Raw genomic sequence first — 19,631 nt, 5'->3', positions numbered from 1 at the left:
AGAAAGTGACGCGCGCACGTGAAGCTCTACACCGGGTAGGCTGTTAATGGGGTTCGCAAGAAATCCAGACAACCACCGATGGGCCATTTCACCTCCATCCTTTCTCCAGCACCTTCCAACCTCCCTGTGCGAACCTCGGGGTGGGGGGGCCCTCCCTACCCCAGCCCCACGCGCATTTGCTCAGAGGGACCAGGGTGATGAATCAGCCCCTCCGTCGAGTGTGGCCGAAGCTTGGTTTGTGTCCATCACCACTGACATCAAAAGACGTCCGGTGCAGACGGGTCGTGGTGTGTGTCTGTGCTGTGAGCGCGGGTGAAGGCAGAGTGGGTCGTGTTGGAGGTTTGGGCGAGCGTGGGCAGGGTCTGCACCTGGTGTCTGTCCATCCGTCGCAGGCAGAGGTTTCAGCCCCTGGCTAGCCTCCCGAGGGTGGGATGAGGAGAGGTCCTCTGGAGGTAAGCATCCCACCTAAACACATCGTGGATTGAATCTATGACGTGCTACCGCCGCTGCGCTGGATTCTATCCCTTCAACGGCTGTGTTGTAATGATTCCACTCTCAGAATATTGATATTCAGCTTTAGTTTATATTTCCCCCAGTTTCACACTTTCAGTTGATGGTTTTCTCCTCTCTACTATGTATTTCCTACAAATCATCTCAATGTGATATGCAAAGAAGAAGGATGGAAACGAGAGAGAGAGAGAGAGAGAGAGAAGAAAGTTCTAGAAGGCCTGGTTTCAGTGGATGTCAGGCTAGCACTTTGTATTAAGACCTGAACAGTCTATAAGAAAACGATCCAGTGTCATGCGTAGAGAAGTTTCGTTCTCAAATACGCTCTATTTTCTGAACCAAAAGCAATGTTGGTGATGATTTAGCTGAATCCCACTCACTGGCGGCCCCTTCCTGTGGTTTACACAAAAGCAGAGCCCCTGCCTCAGGACAAACCAGTCTTCTGACCTACCTCACTGTTTCCAAGTCGAGGAAATTATTAAATACACAACCTGGAGATAAACAGATAACTTCACTAGGTGGCTGGTTTCACAAAAGAGCATCGGGCACTTTTCAACCGAGGTAAAATCCACATAACAGACAATTCACTGCTTTAAAGCGAGCGATTCAGTAGCATTTAGTACATTCACGACGCCGTACAATCACCACCTCTATCTAGTTGTACGATATTCTCATCACTCCGAAAGCACACCCCAGGCCCATTCAGCAGTTTCTCCCCGTCCCCCCTCCCCCCAGCCCGGGGCACCCATAATCTGCTCTCCATCTCTATGGATTTGCTTAGAAAACCAGGTATCTTACTCACCAAAAGTGCTAAAGGAAAATGGCTTAGCTGTTTCTAAATTATTATTATGGAAAAAACTCGTACTCGTGTAGAAAATTTAATTATTACAAAAAATATAAGAGACATTTAAAAGAATGCCCCCTCCCAATTTCTCACCCTAAGTCACGAAAGGTAGCGTTTGGTGCCCCCTCGCCCACCCCCTGCCCCGACGTCTCTCTGTATAAACACTCCCATAACATGGCCTTTCAAAAGCTAGTGGAACCACATTGGATGGCTAGTTGGCAACCTGATTTTTTTGCAACCTAACAATATATGTCACGGACATATTTTCAGGTCAACACACACAGTTCTTGGTCATTTTCATCTGCCCAGGGCTCCTCCCTGCAGACCTACAAGTTGCTTTAACCAGCACCCTCGGCCTGGGTGATTAGGTGTTAGCATCTAGTTTTCATTCGAAGGGATTGACTTTCTGGGCTGTTAATTGATTGGATTTAGGGGCCTTGCTCTCAGGCGGGAGGGATTGAGGAAGGATTTAAAGAATTCTATAGAGGAGTTCAGGACTCGCTGACACCACCAATGAGACCCCAGAGGCGTGCAGACACACCACCCCCTTGGTGCATGTTTGCAGATGTGGGTAAGGAGCAGATGCGAGCAGAGATGACCCACTGTTAGAAGGAGCTACCCAAGGACAGGTGACCCAGTAGCAAGTCCACCTAAGGAGGAGGCGTGTACGGGCCGGCCACTCAGGCCCCGCGCGGTTGGGCGGGGTCGGGGAGGGGGCCGACGTTTCTGCTGCGGGGCTGCGGGCAAGGTGGCTGTTCTGGGGAGATAGCAGCGCTGGGGATGAGGGCGGGAACGGCAAGGCTGGCGTCGCTTCTGGGATGCTGGCTGGGAGATGCCGGCTGGTGTGTGCCTGTGTGTGTTTGTGTGTATTTGTGCGTGTGTTGGCCAGAGAGGAAAGAGAAATTCCCCTCAAAGGGCGGGGTATGTCAGTTTTCCAAAATCCTCTTGAGAATCTGGTAACTCAAGTCTACACTTTGCCTTCGTGATGTAAATTGTCGCACATGGAGTTTTGTTTTTTTTTTTTTAAGCCAATCATCTTGTCAGAGTTATCTCGGATATGTGCTTTCTCTCTCCAACTCTTCGAATTTTCTGAGGCCCAGGCAGTCTCTGCTTCTCTGGGGAGGCCTCCTGGGCCACCTGGGTGAATCCTGCATGGGCTCCTGTCCGCGTAGCTCACACATACAGCCTTGAGATGCCTTCCAGTCCTGTGGTTTCTCCTTTCTTTCCCTCCATATTCCTGTCTCTCCAGTTACACCGTAAGCTCCGAGGGCAGGGATCTCTCAGGACTCTGGCCCTGGTCCTTGGCACACGTGTGAGCCCAGTACCGTGTGTGATGGGCACTCGCGCTGCGGCTGCAGACCCCTCAGAATCAGAATCGCCACGTGCGTGCCGGCAAGGCCCCTCCCACTCGGGTTTCTGAGGACACTTCGGTTCAGAGGGGTGAATACAATTATTCGCATATTCGGGGGCAGGCCTGAGGGTGAGGGAAGCGACACCCTCGCCTCAGGCACAAAATTGAAGGGGTTGCCGAAGAAACAATGTAGTCCCGCCCGGTGGCTGACGTATCTTGTCCAAGGTCAATGGCGGTGGAACTGGGACGCAGCCCAGGTTTCCGGTGACCAGAGGTTTTCTGTTAAGAGGTCGGCCCTGAACTGTACCTGCCATCCAGACCCTTGAATCTCTCTGTTACACAGTGTTGATCTGCCTGGGCTCCTCGGGTTCTCTGTGGGGCAGATGGAGAGGGATGAACTAGGGTGAGGTGCCGTGGCACCCAAGAGGCCGCACGGAGAAGGTGCTTAATAATTCTGCTTGTTCAGTCTTCTCCCCTTGTGGACCTCCAGCCTGTCCTGAGCCTTGCCAAGATGTTTGAGGTTAGCGATGCACCTAAAACTCCCTGGCACCGCATTTCTGTCAATGCAGGATATTGTCACACCAGACACGGCAGTGATTCCATCTGAGACTCAGATACGAGACTCCCGGAACAGAGTTTTACGGAGGAGATTCACATATTTCATGCAAAATGCACACTTCACCGTACGCTTCCTCACAATGCTGATGACAAAACGTCCTCCTCTTTTCAATCAATGTGTCATATTTTGAAAGAAAATGTTCCCCAAACCCAGACCCTCAGAATCTGGAAAAGGGAACGTTTATACGATACGTGGGAAGGGTCATTTATAAATTGATTTCACTGTTGACCAAATAGTTTTGCCTTTTTTTTTTTTTTTAATGAAATGATAACATTCTTAAGCCAAGGCTCGCCCTCCCACCCCCCAGGTGGAGCTCTGTTTTGCTAAGATACAGGCTTGCAGGACCCAGGCAGGCTGGCGGGTAGTCCCCGGCCCCGAGGGGCTATTAGCCTGCCGGCTTTAATTAAACTGATTGACCAATTCAGGAAAACAACAACAACCGTGTAATTATTTGGTGGAATTGGGCATTTTTCGAGCTGAATTTACCTACCGTCACGATGGATGGGGAAGGAAGCAGGCTGTGACAGGGAAGGGTGGGCCGGAGACCTGCTCCATCCCCCCCCAGCCTGGCTTGAGCTTCTGGGAACCTCGGCCTCCCCCTTCTAGAAGTTCCGATCAGATGGGCAGCCTCCTCCTTCCAGAAGGTTCCCATGAGATGGGTGGGACATGCACTGCATTTGGCTCACGACCTGCTACCAGAGGGTATCAATGTCCCCTCTGTCCTCATCTTCCTCACCGCCACCCCCTCACCAAAAGATACTGTGCTGAGAGGCAAAGTCATCTCAGAGGTCAGGGGAGAAGCCGCCTGTCCTAAGGTTGGTTGGGGCTGGGGAGGTTTTGTTGGACTTTGATGTGCGGGGGGAGGCTAAATGAAACATCCCTTTTGAAAAAGTGTTATTTAATATCATTCACTGATCATCTAGTATATGCAAAGGCCTCCGCCAAGCTACTCCAGGAAACCCTAAAACCAATCCGATCCAGTCCTGCGGAGGTAACAGACCAGACGGGACCCCAGCTAGTCCTGAGGGAGGGAGGGGAGCCGGGCGGTGCCGGCCCGCCTCTCCATCGGGGCTGTGGTCTCACCAGCGGCTCCACTTAAAAGGATGCTTAAACCTGACTTTTCATGTTTCTAAGAAAGAATTTATAGAAATGGTTTACAAACATAGCATGCATTTATCGTAGAATATCTGGAAAATACACAACGGCACAAAAGGGGATTTAAAAACGAAACACACAAAAATGCCACCACTTTTCACATTTTGGGGTTTCGGTGCGCAAGTTACACACACACTCCTCCCCCCACCCCACGTGGAGCAGTGCCTGGAGTGGAACCAGCCCCCAGACAGCATTAGCTATTGTTATTACCGTTATTTATTTTCTCTCGTCCTCAGAAAAACAGGATGGAATTGTGCATGCGCTGTTTTTGCAAATTTCATTCTCTCTCCGATCGCTCGAACATTTCCCTTGCCCTTCAGTATTCTTCTACAATATAATTTTTCGTGGCTGGAGAGTGGAAAACTGCGTTAAACTCTCAGCCCTCCTCAGTGCCCCCCCTCTCCCTGCAGAGGGTGGGAACGCCACCTTGTAGCTCAGCTTCCCCAGGAAGCAGGGTGGAGATGCGCGGCGGCACTTCGGGGCCGCGAGGGCTTGGGCTTGGGGTTCGGGGCTCCGTGGGCTTGGGGGAGGCTGGCATATTTTGGCGGAGTCGGCATACATCTTTGCCATTTTGTGAACTCAGCTCTTATCCTAAGCTCACGCGTCCTGCACGGATGCCGCCGCCCAGGAGAGGGGAGGAAGGAGAGTGAAGCTGCTAGGGTTTGGATCCACCCGTTTCGTGACTCTGCCTGTTTTGCCGGGGGCGGGGGGGGCGGGGGGACAGCAAAGACACTTCGGAGGCCACCTCCCCTTTCCAATTGAGATTGTCGCAGCCCCAGGCCGGGGGTGCCGAGTTCCAGAGGAAGCAAGCGGCACTTCCTGCCAAGGCTGCTCCGCCACTGGAGAAAGCAGACAGCTTCGGACCCAACGCGGTCCCCAAGTAAAAGCACGGAAATCGAATTTCAGTTCGCGCGTGTGTAGTGGCTCAAAAGAGTGAATGTTTTAACACCACCACCAATAAGAACACTTAACACTCGCTCTGAGGCAGGCAGTGTTCTAAAGGCTCTTAGGGGAACTCATCGCATTTTGCACCCCTCCTTTGAGGAAGGTACGACACCACCTCTTTGCAGCCAGAAGGCTGCATATCTCCCAGGTTGCACTAATTCCTTCCCATCCCCAGAAACCCATCTTGTCTCCTTTGGTTGAAAAACAACCCAATATTTGCAATACTTGCCATGTTACTGTCTTGTCCCTTCTTATTACAAAAACAGTAAACGTTTGTCACCCAAGTTTCAAGCGTCACAATGAGGAATGACTTAGAATGAAGGTCCTGCATCCACCCAGATAAGAACAGCTGCCGTTGACCAGCAGACTCCGTTCCAAGGAGACAGCAAGTCAGAATTATGATTTCTTTCCCGAAGTGGGGCATTTCTATCCCGTCTGCCAGGAACTGGCCTTTCTCACACCCACTGCTCTTGCTGGCTTGTGGCTCTCTCCGACTGTGAGTGGATTTGAATGAAACTGGAGGGCTCAGGGGGCTGCCCGGCAAGAGCTGATGACTTTTAATGGAGGAGCTTGCTCCCTGGTTTCTGGTTTTCTACGACTTTGAATCTGGCCACTCCTAGCTCTGGCATCCCCAGCTGAGCTCTGAATCCCTGGGGGGTTCTGTAAGTGGGGGGCTCTAATAACAGAGCCTGCTCCCAGGAGCTGGGGGTCCCCGTAGGGCACTATTAGCACAGATCCTGTGGCCTTGTTCCCTCCCCACTGAGGGTTCCCAGAGCCAAGCGTTAGGAAATGTCGGAGATTCCAAGGTGATCTTTCCGGTGAGCAAACTCACCTTCTGTGGGTCCCCTTAATAAGCTGCTGTCTTTTCTCTTTCCAACCTGAACCGCAAACAGTGCCCGTCTCCGTTTTCCAACCTTTCCATCGACAGCACCGGGCACAATAGGATTATGTGTCATTTTAACTCTTTTTCTTAGGAATTTCTCCCCTCTACTTTTAATTAAAATTTTAATATCACACGCGCAAATCGTAAATTGAATCGAGGTTCATTTTGACCACCTTCCTACTGCGTTTTTTATTCCAAAGGGAAATGGGCGATGGGCGTGCTGCCGGGGACCCGGTAGGTCAGTCTCAGTGGCAGAGGCGGCGGCCCCGGGGCTCCCCCGCCCCGCGGAGCAGAAAGGTGCCGGGGACTGGTCTCCGCGCGGGGGCGGGGGGGAGGGGTTGGCGCGCCGAGCTGTGCGGGGCCGGGGTCGCCGACCTTCCCCTGCACCTGCCAGCCGACCCGACTCCGGCCAAACAGCCGGCGCCACCGGCGCGAGGAGGCGGGTGCGGAGAGAGGACGGCCTGCGCCTTGGTTCCCAGGGAGCGGCTGGGATGCGCGGTTGGGAGCCGGGCGCGGAGAGCGGAGCAAGCCCGGGACCCGAAGGGACAGAGGAGTGCGGGGCGGGCGCTGGAGGGGACAGCAGGGAGTGAGGAGACGGGAGGGCACGCTGGAGAAGGCCAGAGGACGATGGCCAGGGGAGTGCGGAGAAAGTCCAAAGAGAGTGTCGCGGCGCAGGGTGGGGAGTCTCAGGGGAGAGGGGCGGGGGAGCCGGGGGCTGGCAGAAACGCGGAGGGGGAAGCGTGGCAACGAGGGGAGCGGGAACCCCAGCTGAGCCGGGAAGGAGCCGGCGTTGGGACAGCTGCTCCCGGGAGGCTAATGCGCTCGGCGGCTCAGCGGTTGCAGTCGGAGTGCGATCCCGCATCCACTCAAGAGTACCAATTCCTGGCCCCTTTTCGACATCACCCCAGTCAGTCCCCAGACCTCCAAGTCACAGGTGAGGCAACTGAGGCCGGAAGCCGCTGAGCAGGAAGCCCAAAGCCAGGCTCCTTCAAGGTTGTTGAGTTGGAAGGATGAGCCTGGAGCCGGAAGCCTTCACGGGACCCCAGGCTCACACCAAAAAGCGACGGCAGCAACTTGGAGTAGGCGCCCTAAATGCCCAGAACCCTGCGTTTTTTATCCTCTCAGATTTTCAAGGAATCCTATGAAGTAGTGTTAGTCTCCCCGTTTTACGGAGGGGGAAACTGAGGCTCCACCTGGAGGACGTCCCTCTCTCGTTCTTGGAGCTTCTTCATCTCCTCGGGTGCTTCTTGCAGAGCCCAGGTTTCTCCTGCTGTATCTCCCATCCCCCGCCTGGGTCGGCGCAAGGCACATGGGCTGAGTTCTGGTTGGGCAACTTCCGTGAAACAGTGAAACTGGCAGCCCTGGGTGCCCAGGCCTCAGGGCCAGCCCCACCTCCCTGGGGGACCTTGCTGTACCCCAGAGTTTCTGCACCTGAGGCCTCCCAGCCTTGCCCCTTAAACTCCTGCAAAGCGGTGCAGCCAGCCCTTCAAAGATGGGCTTCAGGGAGAGGAAACCATCTTCTCTGCTTATAAGAGCCATCTCCTGCTCCCCTTGCTGACGGACTTGACTAGCAGTTTTTAAGCAACACCTGGGGGCTTCCCTGGTGGCGCAGTGGTTAAGAATCCCCCTGCCAATGCAGGGGACACAGGTTCAAGCCCTTGTCCGGGAAGATCCCACATGCCGTGGAGCAACTAAGCCCATGCGCCACAACCACTGAGCCCCGTGCCACAAATACTGAGCCCGCATACCACAACTACTGAAGCCCGTGCACCTAGAGCCCGTGGTCTGCCACAAGAGAAGCCACCACAATGTGAAGCCTGCACACTGCAACGAAGAGCAGCCCCCTTTCACCGCAACTAGAGAAAGCCTGCGCGCAGCATTGAAGACCCAACGCAGCCAAATAAATAAATAACGTTTAAACAACACCTGGATGCCAAATGAGCTGATGTGTGTCAATTAGTTCTTGGCCAGGTCAAAGCACCTTGGGAAGAACCCAACACAAGAAGGCCTCGAGTGGCTGACATCCGTATTATGCACTTTAACAGGCCACAGAACCCGAATTCCCTGAATTCTCACTGGCCTGCCCGAGTGGGTGTGGCACGTTAGTTTCTGTGAGATTCCCAGGTACCAGCATCAGGACCTCTCATCTCCAGCGTGACTGGGAATCTATCAGAAAGCTTTTTAGGACTTCCCTTCCCTTGGCCAGAATCGGGCTGAGGTCGGGACCGGTCAGCATTACAAGGAGCTGTCCCAGGTTTCCATGAATATTCAGCAGAAACAAATGCAGTCAAAGGCGTTTCCCTTGAAATGCAGAGGAAGTGCAGCGAAAGTGAGAATTCAGTTTTTCGTTAAGATGTGGTCGGTTATCATCAGCCTGGGCTAATGGAATGTCCTCACGAGCACAATATCTTTTCATCAGGAACTTACTGAGTGATGGGGGGGGGGGGCATTCCTTCTGCCCTGGTTATCCCTGCTGTGTAACAAATTACCCAAAACTCAGCGGCTAAAACAGCCATATTCTTTTGCTCACAGCCTCGGGGGTGAGGAATTCAGCAAGGGCCCAGCTGGGTGAGTCTCACTGGGGATCTCTCTTTTGATTGTGGTCAAATGTTGGCTTGGACCTACGAGAGGACACACTTCGATACTTGCTGCCAGTCTGGAGCTCAGCCGGGCTGTGGATGGGCGCCCCAGCGCATGGCTCCTCCAGCAGGGGGTCTCAGTGCTGTCGGATGTCTAACAGGTAAGAGCTGCCTAGTGTGTCATGCCCCTGAGTTTCTTTGCCTGGGGCCTCTCTGGATTTTGCTGTCTGCATGGGCATCGTGTGCGCGCGCGCACACGGCACCAGCGGCCTTTGATCAATATCCCGTCGTCTCTGCTAGGGTGATGGATAATTCCCCTCCACTGGCTCCTAGAGTTTTCCCAGCACAGCAGGGTTCAGCTCAGCGGCCCATTGGTGCTGAGTGACCCAGTGACCCACCCTGTACAGGCTGCCCTCTGCCCCCCTTTTCCCACCCCACTCATCCACTGATATTTCCTGGGACTGTCAGCTAAACACACTTCTTCACTTGAATGCTGTCTCTGCATTTCTTGGGAAGGAACCCAAACGAAAACAGTCCCCAAGAAGTCTGGCCGCTTCTCTTAGGCACAGAGACCTCCCCAGACCAGCCTTCCATGTAAAATGCTCCCAAGAAGTAAACAAAAAAAGTGAAGGACCTGCAGACTCATGGGGACTTTCGCAATCAGGGCCACCCCACACGAGGCCCAGGGAACATCGTAGAAGCAGCCTCCCTGGACATTGCCCAATGCCAGGTCCCTGGATTGGGAGGGTTTGGGTCTTAGCAAATTGAGACCCCGCCCCTACTGTCACCCGGAGCTGAAAGCAGGGCTTTTGTGCGAAGGAACTTTGGCTGGTGGTTGGAGAGGGTCCCGATGGGGAAGACCCTGCGTGAGAGGTAGCAGTTTGTGTCACATCCTGGGGGGTGATGGTGTGCCTGCCCTGCCTGACTGGGTACCATGATGAACTGGTGTAAATCTTCTGCAAATTCCCGAGCCAGTCTCTGAGTCTGGGCGCTGTCAGAGGACATGTGGACAATGGGCTCTCCCATCCTGATGATGGCAGGTTCATCTTCTTGGTCTTGGCTTCCTTGGACATGTATGCAACTTGCTCAGTGGCATAAAGCAAGTTGTGGGGTGAGGGCTGTGCTGGGTAGGACCCTGTGCTCATGGTCAACTTAGGGGAAGGGAATTTACTGTATTGCCAAGCTCCATAACCAGCCATAAAGATGTAAAACCAGGCTCAGGGAGAAAGAATAAAAAACCAAGAAAGGACTAGAGTCCTTTCGTGGGACGGGAACTATTGGATGGTCTCTGTAAGTCACCACTGCTGGGTGCTATTGTATTTTTTCTAAACATGCATGCATATAGCTCTTACTATTATCATATTTATATACGAGTGTGTTTAATCTTCACAACAGTGCTGTGAGGGCAATAATTGTATCATCCCTGCATTTTAGACAGGGAAACTGAGGTACAGGAGAGTTTGCAAGGACTTGCCTGTGGTTAGTGGCAACCAAAGTAAGAGGCAGCCGAGTTAAGATTTAAGCTGAAGTAGTTAGTTTTGGGGATATGATTGCTTTTTCCATTAAAATAAAAGGCCCAAAGATGGGAGAGTCTGGCTATTAGCTCCCTGAAGGTCTTGAGAAGTCTTTCTTATCCACTTTGCAAGCTTCTTTTTCTGAGGTCTCACGGTCCAGAAAGGCTGCTGGAGCTCCATTCGTTGCATCCACATTCCAGGAAGAAAGAAGAGTGGTGGTAATGGGAGGAGGAAGACAGAAAGCTGCCCTCTCAACTGAGTCAACACTTTAAGATATTTTCTTGGAAGTCCTACCCAATAGCTTTTGCTTACCTCTCAACAACAATAATAAGTAGAATAAGAATATAAATATAATAATAAATAGAAATCCTTGTGCAAACTTTCCTCTTTCTGGGCTCAGGTAGTAGGAGCCATGTGAAATTATCATAAAATCAGCCATATCCTGGTTAACGCTTGAATTCCTATATTTAAAAATGCCGTAGGTAACTCGTTATGAAAACAGCCCTCATTATGCAGGTACGGAGCACAATTACTGGCATGCTGGTGGGTTTAGTTAAATAATTAGAGTGAGCTGCTAAAGACCTTCTCGTTGTTTCTGTATTTAGGTTAAATCGGCATTACTGATTCTCCGTGGCAAGGCTTGCTTTCAAGTTCTTATTGGTGTAATTAAGTGAGGTACTTTGCAAAGGAGACGCCCCCTGTTTACTTTTACACTCCAGGAGACCCAGCAATTACCTTCTCCAGCCCTGGGAGGGTGTGAGAAGACACAGTCCCTGCTCGCAGCTGGTCTGACAGGCACGCCGCTTTGTTTCATGAATGCAGAACCCAGCACACCATCAAACGCAGATTTAAACGCCAGATCATTTCAAGTAGATGTCTGGGGTTTGTTTGTTTGTTTGTTTGTTTGTTTGTTTTTCCATTGGGACAACTTCACCAGTGTCCCTGAGATCTTCGGGACTTGGAGACGGGTGGGTGCTGGGACTGTTTGGCACCAAATTCGTCATCCTGGGCAAGGTGGCTTGCCCTTTCTGGACCTCAGTTTCCTCCCGCGCAAAGTGGGGATAATCACAGTTCACGAGCAAGAGGTGTTTCCCCCACCATTGGATTTTGATTAACCGTGAAGCTGTGCAAAAAGCAAAGGGCAGAACAGAGAAGCCAGAATCACTGAGGAGCAAGCAGCTTTCCCTCCCCCCGCCAAATATTCCCCCCACCCGTGCATTTCTTCTTTCCCATTTTGACCCTCCTCCCCTCCCCCAGGCGGCTCCTTCCTGGCGGGGTTATCGAGAGACAACTGGTAGGGTTTGACAAAAAGGTTTCGAGTGGCAAAATATACCGCTGAAGATACTTACGTTCTTGAATGTGTAGGACGGTGTTCTGTATCACTATATAGAATATAAAAAAAAAAAAAGAAAAAGAGTCTGTTGAGAGAGATACCCCCTCTCCTGGGCATTTCTGTGTGTTCCCAGCTGCGTCCGGTCAACAAAGGGTCAGGAGGACATCACCGCGCGCCCGCCTGCTGCGCGCAGAGGCTCAAATCCTGATGAAAAGCCTTTAAAGCTCCAGAGTCTGGGTGTCGTAGGAGTTTCAGGGAAGGTATTGGAGAGGCTTGTCAGTGCCTCTCCATCAGCTTCCCCTGGGGTTTTTAAATTTGATTTCCTTGGCTGCAAATTCAGCTCTTGGCTTAACCACAAGCTCATGAAATATTAACAATTTCCCCACTGGAAACTGCGTGTGTGTATATGTGTGTGCATATGTGAAACCATACTTTTCTTCTAGAGAACGCTAAGCATGCTGGGGTGGCACGGTCTGGGGATGCTGTTGCCATGCGCCAGGACCCTTCTCTTGTGGAATCGTCATGATACCCTATCAGGTTGGGATTGTTTTCCTCCCATTACAGAGATTGAGGAAACCGAGGTCAGACAGGAGCCCTGAGGCTCACCGGGGTCTCACAGGTGGTCGGGGTGGAGTCAGACCCAGCTGCAGGGCTCCTGCTGCCCCTTAGCCACACGGTGGGTGTTCCACCCAGAAGGATAGTGCCCGGCCCTGATTCTGGAACCTTCCCCAGTGGTTCTTCCCTGTCGGGGAGAGTCTGCACCTTTCTCAGTGTCAAGAGGATGGGCCCAGGCTCTCCACGGTCCCCTGGCCGCCCCCAGAGCCCACGGCCACCCATCTGTCAGCACCAGCCAGCTCGGGCCTCTTGCGCTCCTTGGCAACGTGCCAGCCTGCTCCCACCCTGTTCCTTTCTGGCACCAGAAGACTCAGGGCCGTCCCTGGCTCTTTGCTTCTGTCAGCAGCCGTGGGGGCCAGGCCGGCTCTGGGGGCCCAGCATCGCCGCTCTCCCCGGCACGGGGCAGCATCTTCTCCCGGCACCTCTGGGCCTGGGTGTGCCGTGCTCCCGTTCTCCATCAGATCCGCGGGCTGGAAGGAACTGCCAAGGCCGAGGGGGTCATCGTCGCTAGCGTAGGAAGGGTCACTCGTGATGTTTCTAAGAGGAGTTCGGGGTTGTTTCTGTGGGTGACCTCCTTGATAGCCTCTGCTGGGTTTCATCGTTTTTGATGTCTGGTTAGACTTCCTTTCCTTCTGAGATCAGTCCCAGCCAGGGTGTGAATCCCAGTTCTGCCACTTAATACTGTGTGACCTTGGGCAAGTGACTCAGCCTCTCTGGGCTTCATTTCCCTCATCTGTAAAATGAGACCAATCATCACACCTGCCTCATGAGATTGTCGTGGGGACTGTGTTGGTTAGTGCACACAGGCCTAGAGCTGACCCCGGTACACAGCCCCGAACGTTTGCCGCTGCTTCTTTCTTTGTCCTCAGTACATATTCGGCATTCAAGAGACCCCAGTGTCTCTTTGCAAATAAATGATGTAGTAGCTTCACAACTCTTGTGGCTCCTAGGGTTCAAGTTGAGGGGACCCTAGCTAGAGTCCCCTTTAAAAAAGTATGTTCTATGGAAACCTGGCCTCTGCTACTTCATTATGCAGTGCTCTACTGTAGGGAAATGGCACCAAAGAAAATCAAATCGTATTTTTCATCCAGCAGACTTAAATACCAGTCATTAATGGAAACATGGGAATTTTCTGGCATTAAAATACTAGTGCTCAAAATAGACCAGAGAATATGAATTCCAAGGAGTTCTGTTGAGTTGGGGTCCAGGAGAGTCTTTGCAAGCCTGGTTGCCGGGGTGACCAGACTCAGCTGAGCCCTTGGGACGCAAATGACTCCCCAGTTTTGACCAAGATGTTTCCCATGATCCCCCCGCAGGAGAATAATCCCGCTGGCTTTGGTCCTCCAGTCACCTCCCTGAGGAACGAATACTTAAGCAAAGTTGAGATTCTCCTAGCAAGACAGAATATGGGGGAATCGCATCTGGTATATATACATAGATAGGTAGATAGATAGATAGATAGATAGATGGATAGATGGATAGATACATGGATCGATGGATGGATGCATGCACGCATGCATAGATAGATAGATACATGGATAGATACATGGGTGGATGGATGGATGGGTGGATGGATAGACGGCTGATGGATGGATACACACGTACGTAGACATATGCAAACATCTGGGTAATTTGAACCTGAATTTACTGGTATCCAAGAAAAGGATACCCTTCACATGTCCAAAGAAATTCCTTATTCTAATATTCCTTACATAGCTGTTGAACCTCGTTCTTATTTTGTCTACACAGAAATAACTTTTACATACAACACATCGCCCCTTAGCAAAGTAACTTGAGTGTTGGCGCATTGCCTGCCCCAGCCCCGTAATCTCTAGCCGTCTAAGGCAATAATGTCTTTGAGTGAATGAAGCCGTCTTCCCGGCACCCTAATTCAGCAATTATCTGAAACTGATTCATCTACACTGCGGAGGAAGCCCTGCACCCCACCAGGTTCAGCTGGTGGCGTTTGATCAGGTTCACCCCGTGTGTAAACACCCCTCGGTCCCCGTGGAGCTGTCGAGGTGTGTGACAGAGCAGTGACAGCTCTGGGTGGGAGCCTAGGGGCTCCATCCAGTTTTTGAGTTCCAGACAGCCCCTGTCCTCGGGTTCTTCATTTGTAACATAAAGCTGTGGAAGAGGAGGCTGGAGGGGGCAACGTGGGACCCCCCTGAAGTGAGGAACAGTGGTGGGTGCAGAGGAAGGGCAGAGAGGGAGAGGAAGAGGACGTCGTCGCCAAGCCCTGCCTTTTTAGTCCAAACTAAATAGGTCTTTAATTCTTCCTAACCCAGGTCTGAACTTCTGTTCCGGGAATCTGTCAGTGCCAGGGTCTCCCAGTCACTTTGCCAGGGCAGTATCTACGATCCACGGGGCTCGCCTCGTGGCAATGTCAGAGGGAGACATGCCTGCCCTTGACGTTGATGTCCGTGTAGGTCTCCCCTGAGATGGCCCCCCTCCCTGTCCCTTTGACCCTGCAGGCATGGTGGCTGTTTCCATGCCCAGCTTGGGACCCCCTGGAATTCTGTGGAGGTGTCTATCACCCTGCCCGCCTGGGTCAACTACCATGTTTCCTCTCTGGGTCTTAACTGCTTCCGAGCAAGGGACAGACTCTCATTTGCATAATTTAGGAGGGAGGTTCAACTTATATAACAGACACCCAAAGTCAAAGGTTTCTTTTCCTTTCATGTTAGGTACTGGCAACCCAACTTGAACTTAACCACTAAGTGAAGGGTGTCAGCATTGGGGAGGTCAGGTCACTGGGAGGCCAGGAAGTTGGAAGTTTCATCAGTGGGTGCCGGAGGTGGGAGGAAGAGAACAGTGGGACCTGGATTAAAAACCACTCGGGTCGATTGAGGAAAGCCAATGGGATCCGTCCATGATGGTGACCTCCGGTAGCGTGAGATTTCCAGGAGATGGTCCAGAGGGAGCATGGTGATTTGGAAATGGCAACAGTGGATGAGAAGCGAGAACAGGCAGACGCCCCTCTTTGTGTGCAGTTACTGAAGGGGGTGAGCCGGCCTTCCCCACGCAGAGTTTCATCCTTAGAAATCCCCCAAGACCGACTGCAGATACCAACCAGCAGAAAAATAAGTGTTGGTTTCCAGATCTCTACAACTTTACCTCTGTTGTTGATGGCTGGGGGCCGCGGTCACTGGAGGAGACGTCCTCTGTGTAAACAACGCCTCCGTCTCCTCGTGTCGTGGCTTGGGATTTTTATAACTTCCAGTTTCTGGTCTCTTCTATGGGACTTTCCAAATTCCGCCCCTTTTCCCAGATTTAGTGCGGAAAACTGAATTTGAGGTAATATGGATTTAGAACGGAAAGAATGTGCAGAAGGATTCTGTTATTTGAAAAATTCCGTCCCGTAATAACGTTGATGAAAGACCAAGAGGGAAACAGGTGCAGTAAAAGGCTGATTCATAACTTATGAAGCAATTCATACTCATAAAAATAATGGTTATTTTTGTGCGGGCCGTACCAACGGGCCAGGTACTGTACTTGTTAATTCATACCCGTGGCTGCATCCGCCCACAGCAGCGCTGTGACCTAGACGCTGGTATTGTGTCCACACTACAGGTGGGGACATGGAAGGTCTTCTTTGTTTCTGGTTGTCCTCACTGATTGATTGATTGAGGTAATACTCAACTTCTATGGAGAACTCATAGCTTTTGCATAAAAGGTTGGACAGAAAGAGATGCGTTGTCCCCGTGAGGGTCTGTTTCTGTAATTTACCACCAAATGCCAGGTCACCCCGGCAGTGGCCTTGATGTCTGTCTCTTCGCATCTCTCCTGTTTCCTCCTGGCCTCCAGGGACTGGAGATCAGATGAGACTGAGGTTTCAGCAGGAGCTGATGGATTTTCCTTGGGCCACCCAAGAAGCCGTAGACCAACAAGGGATTAAAATGCCTCTCTCCTGAGCATCTTTTCTGGAGGCGGCTGAGTGATGAAAGAGGAACATGGAGAGCCGGGTGAGGAAACCTTGGGTCAGATGACTGCCAAGGTCTCCAAAGGAAGTGGTCAGAGCCCAAGCCTTGAGTCAACCTCCAGCTGAGAACAGGTGCGGAGGGTGTGCCCCGGAAGAACAGCGTGAAACCACGCCCGGTGACCCAGGGAGGCTGAAGGTGCGGGGGAGGTTAGCATGCTTCAGTCACAAGCCCCACCTGGGGACTTGGGTTCACATTTCTCCTCCGGGAGCCTCTGATCCCTGCCAAGATGGACAGTACCACCCTCCAGGTCCTCCATCCTGTAACTAAAAGCCCTGAATGTGACACCAAACAAACACACGAAGACCGGGAAAGCGGGATATTTGAAGCCAAAATCGTAGCACCACCTGAGGTGGTGCTCCATGTACACAGAGGAAATAACTAAGACGATTATATTTCAAAAGTAGGGAGGAGGCAAGGACCTGAACGGAACTAAGTTTTCTAAACTCCATGCAAAGTGATAAAACCTTGGTGTCGGTAGACCGTGATCAGTTACGTCAATAGGTTGTGATTTTTAGGGCAGAGCCCAGGAAACTGTGACAGCCGTATCCCCGAGAGCATTACAAGTAAGTCACACAGGAATCAGGAAAATGTGCAGGTAACCTACCAGACTTAGGCAAAAAGAGAGAAACAGAGGAATGAAAAATGGACGTAACAAACAAAATAACAAAATGGCAGACTGAAGTGGTAATGGACCCATAATTACTTTAAATATAAATGGTCTAAATACAGTTAAAACAGAGGTGGGCAGAGCGGATGGGAAAAAAAAAAACAAACCACTGAAGTATATGCTGTCTATAAGAAACTCACTCCAAATATATCGACATAGGTAGCTTGGAAGTAAAAAGATGGAGAAAGACACATGGTGCAAATGTTACTTTCGGAAGAAGGAGCAGCTCTAGTAATATCGGATAAAGCAGACTTCAGAACAAGAAGAACTACCGGGGAGAGGGAGGGACCTTACCTAATGATGAAAGGATCCATCTACCAAATCTTACCTCCACCATTTGCCATCTCTGCTGACAGGCAGTGTAACCTCTGTGAACCTTAGTCTCTCCCTCTCTAAAATGGAGACAGTAGGGCTTCCCTGGTGGCGCAGTGGTTAGGAATCCGCCTGCCAATGCAGGGGACACGGTTCGATCCCTGGTCCGGGAAGATCCCACATGCCGCGGAGCAGCTAGGCCTGTGCGCCACAACTACCGAGCCTGTGCTCTGGAGCCCGCGCGCCGCAATTACTGAAGCCCGTGAGCCACAACTACTGAGCCTGCGAACCACAACTACTGAAGCCCACGTGCCTAGAGCCCATGCTCCGCAATAAGAGAAGCCACCACAACGAGAAGCCCGCGCACCGCAACAAAGAGTGGCCCCCGCTCGCCGCAACTAGAGGAAGCCCGCGCACAGCAATGAAGACCCGACGCAGCCGTAAATTAATTAATCAGTTAATTAAAATGGAGACAATAAATACTTCATAAAATACTACGAAGGTTAAGTACTTAGTACGGATTAGCACGCAGTAAAGACTCAGTAGGTAATGGCTCATCGTCATCTTAAATAATGTGTATCTCATCATCACTATTTACGTGATGTGTATCAGACAGGAAAGCAGGAACCACAGCAGTTGCTGTGTGCGCGTGCGTGTGTGTGAGATAAAATATAAGTAGCATAAAATCTACTTTAACCACTTTTGTGCATAGAGTTCAGTGGCATTAAGTATATCCACGTTGTCCTGCAGCCGTCACCGCTGTCCACGCCCAGAACTTTGTGTTCCCAAACTGAACTTGGGAGCCATTAAACACACCAGTTACTGTAACACAGAGAATTTGATACAAAGATTTTTTAAACCAGGTTTTGGAAGAATGAATAGGCCAGAAGGCCACGTGGGAGTCGGCCAAAGTGGGAATTACAGATGGATGCGGCCACCACCTCTAGGGCTGGTGGAACCAGCTGCCCTGCGTGGAGGACATTTCTGCTGTGATGCTGGCGGGTCAGGAAGCAGACAGGGAGGGGCACCTCTCTCCCGCCTTCCCGGGCCTGGCAGCAGGCTCCCTCCGGCGCAAGCCCGGAGCAGCTCTCAGAGGCGTGGTGGGCAGAGCCCCAGCTCCAGCTTCACTGTGCAGAGAACAGAGGGCGGTGTCTGAGTGTCCTGGGGTGGCCGTGACAAAGTGCGGGCTCAACACCGCGGAGGCCAGGATTTCAAAATCAAGGTGTCAGCAGGGCCACTATAGGCTCTAGGGGAGGGTCCCTCCTGCTTCTTCCAGCTCCTGGGGCCCCAGGCATCCTTGGCTCGTGGACACATCCCTCGTCTCTGCCTCCGTCTTCACGGGGCCTTCCTTCAGTGCGTGTCTGAGTCCAAATTTCCCTCTTCTTATAAGGATGGATTAGTGCCCACCCTAGTTCACACACACCGCACCTTTCAACCACAGCAGGTGGGTTTGGAGCTGAGAGACAGTAGCCTAGTAACCAGCACGGGCATCCTTCTGAGAATCAGGGAGGATAGGCCCACTTCTGCCCACACAGGTCACTGGGACCTTTCAGAGTCTCCGTTTCCCCATCTGTAAAATGGGGGTGATTAACAAACAGGTGAAAATCAACCACGTGCAAGGCTAGACGTGGGATACGAGACGAGATGACCCGATTCCTGCCGTGGAGGGACTCAGGGTGAGTGATGGCAGCTGAGCCAGTAGGTGACCGCACAGTAGGAAGGGGCCCGTTGCTGGCCTGCGGTGTACGGGCGAGCTGGGAGTCCCGGGCTAACGGCCCGGTTCGTTTGACCTGGGGGGATGAGAGCTGCCCAGCTGGAGTCTGAACGGGGCCATGGATTTACAGGACCGAGATACCTTTCCCAAAGCCTTTTGATGGGATTGAGGGATCCCAGACAGAGCACAGAGCTTACATACGTGATGCAAAGTGGTCTTCAAAGGGCCGGGGCTGCAGCTTCCATATTCATCTGACCCCGAGTAATGTAAACTGCCTTCTCCACTAGACCTACGGTTTATTTGTACAGTTTGGACCATTTCTGTAAATGTTTGACCCGTTTGGAAATCCAATCCAAGGGAAAGCAAATGAGGGCTTTTATTCTGTGCAGAGGCGTCCCAGTCGATGGCGGTGACATTTACCTGTTGCAATTTATTAAAGGCGTCAATAAGCACGATGAAGAAAGGACCCGTTTTGTTTGGTTCTGTCCTGTTTTTAAACATCTCAACACTAGGGAGAAAGGAAAATGCGTGGATTGGTGAAGAGTGAGGAGGTGTGGGGCTAGACGTTCGTGATGGGGGCCCAGTAAACTATGGACGGATGAAAAGCCCC

The sequence above is a fragment of the Neophocaena asiaeorientalis genome, unplaced genomic scaffold (assembly GCF_003031525.2).
Source record: "Neophocaena asiaeorientalis asiaeorientalis breed wild unplaced genomic scaffold, Neophocaena_asiaeorientalis_V1.1 scaffold40, whole genome shotgun sequence".
Lineage (NCBI taxonomy): Eukaryota > Metazoa > Chordata > Mammalia > Artiodactyla > Phocoenidae > Neophocaena > Neophocaena asiaeorientalis.
The sequence above is the reverse complement of the archived record's forward strand: the minus strand, read 5'-3'. Positions refer to the sequence as shown.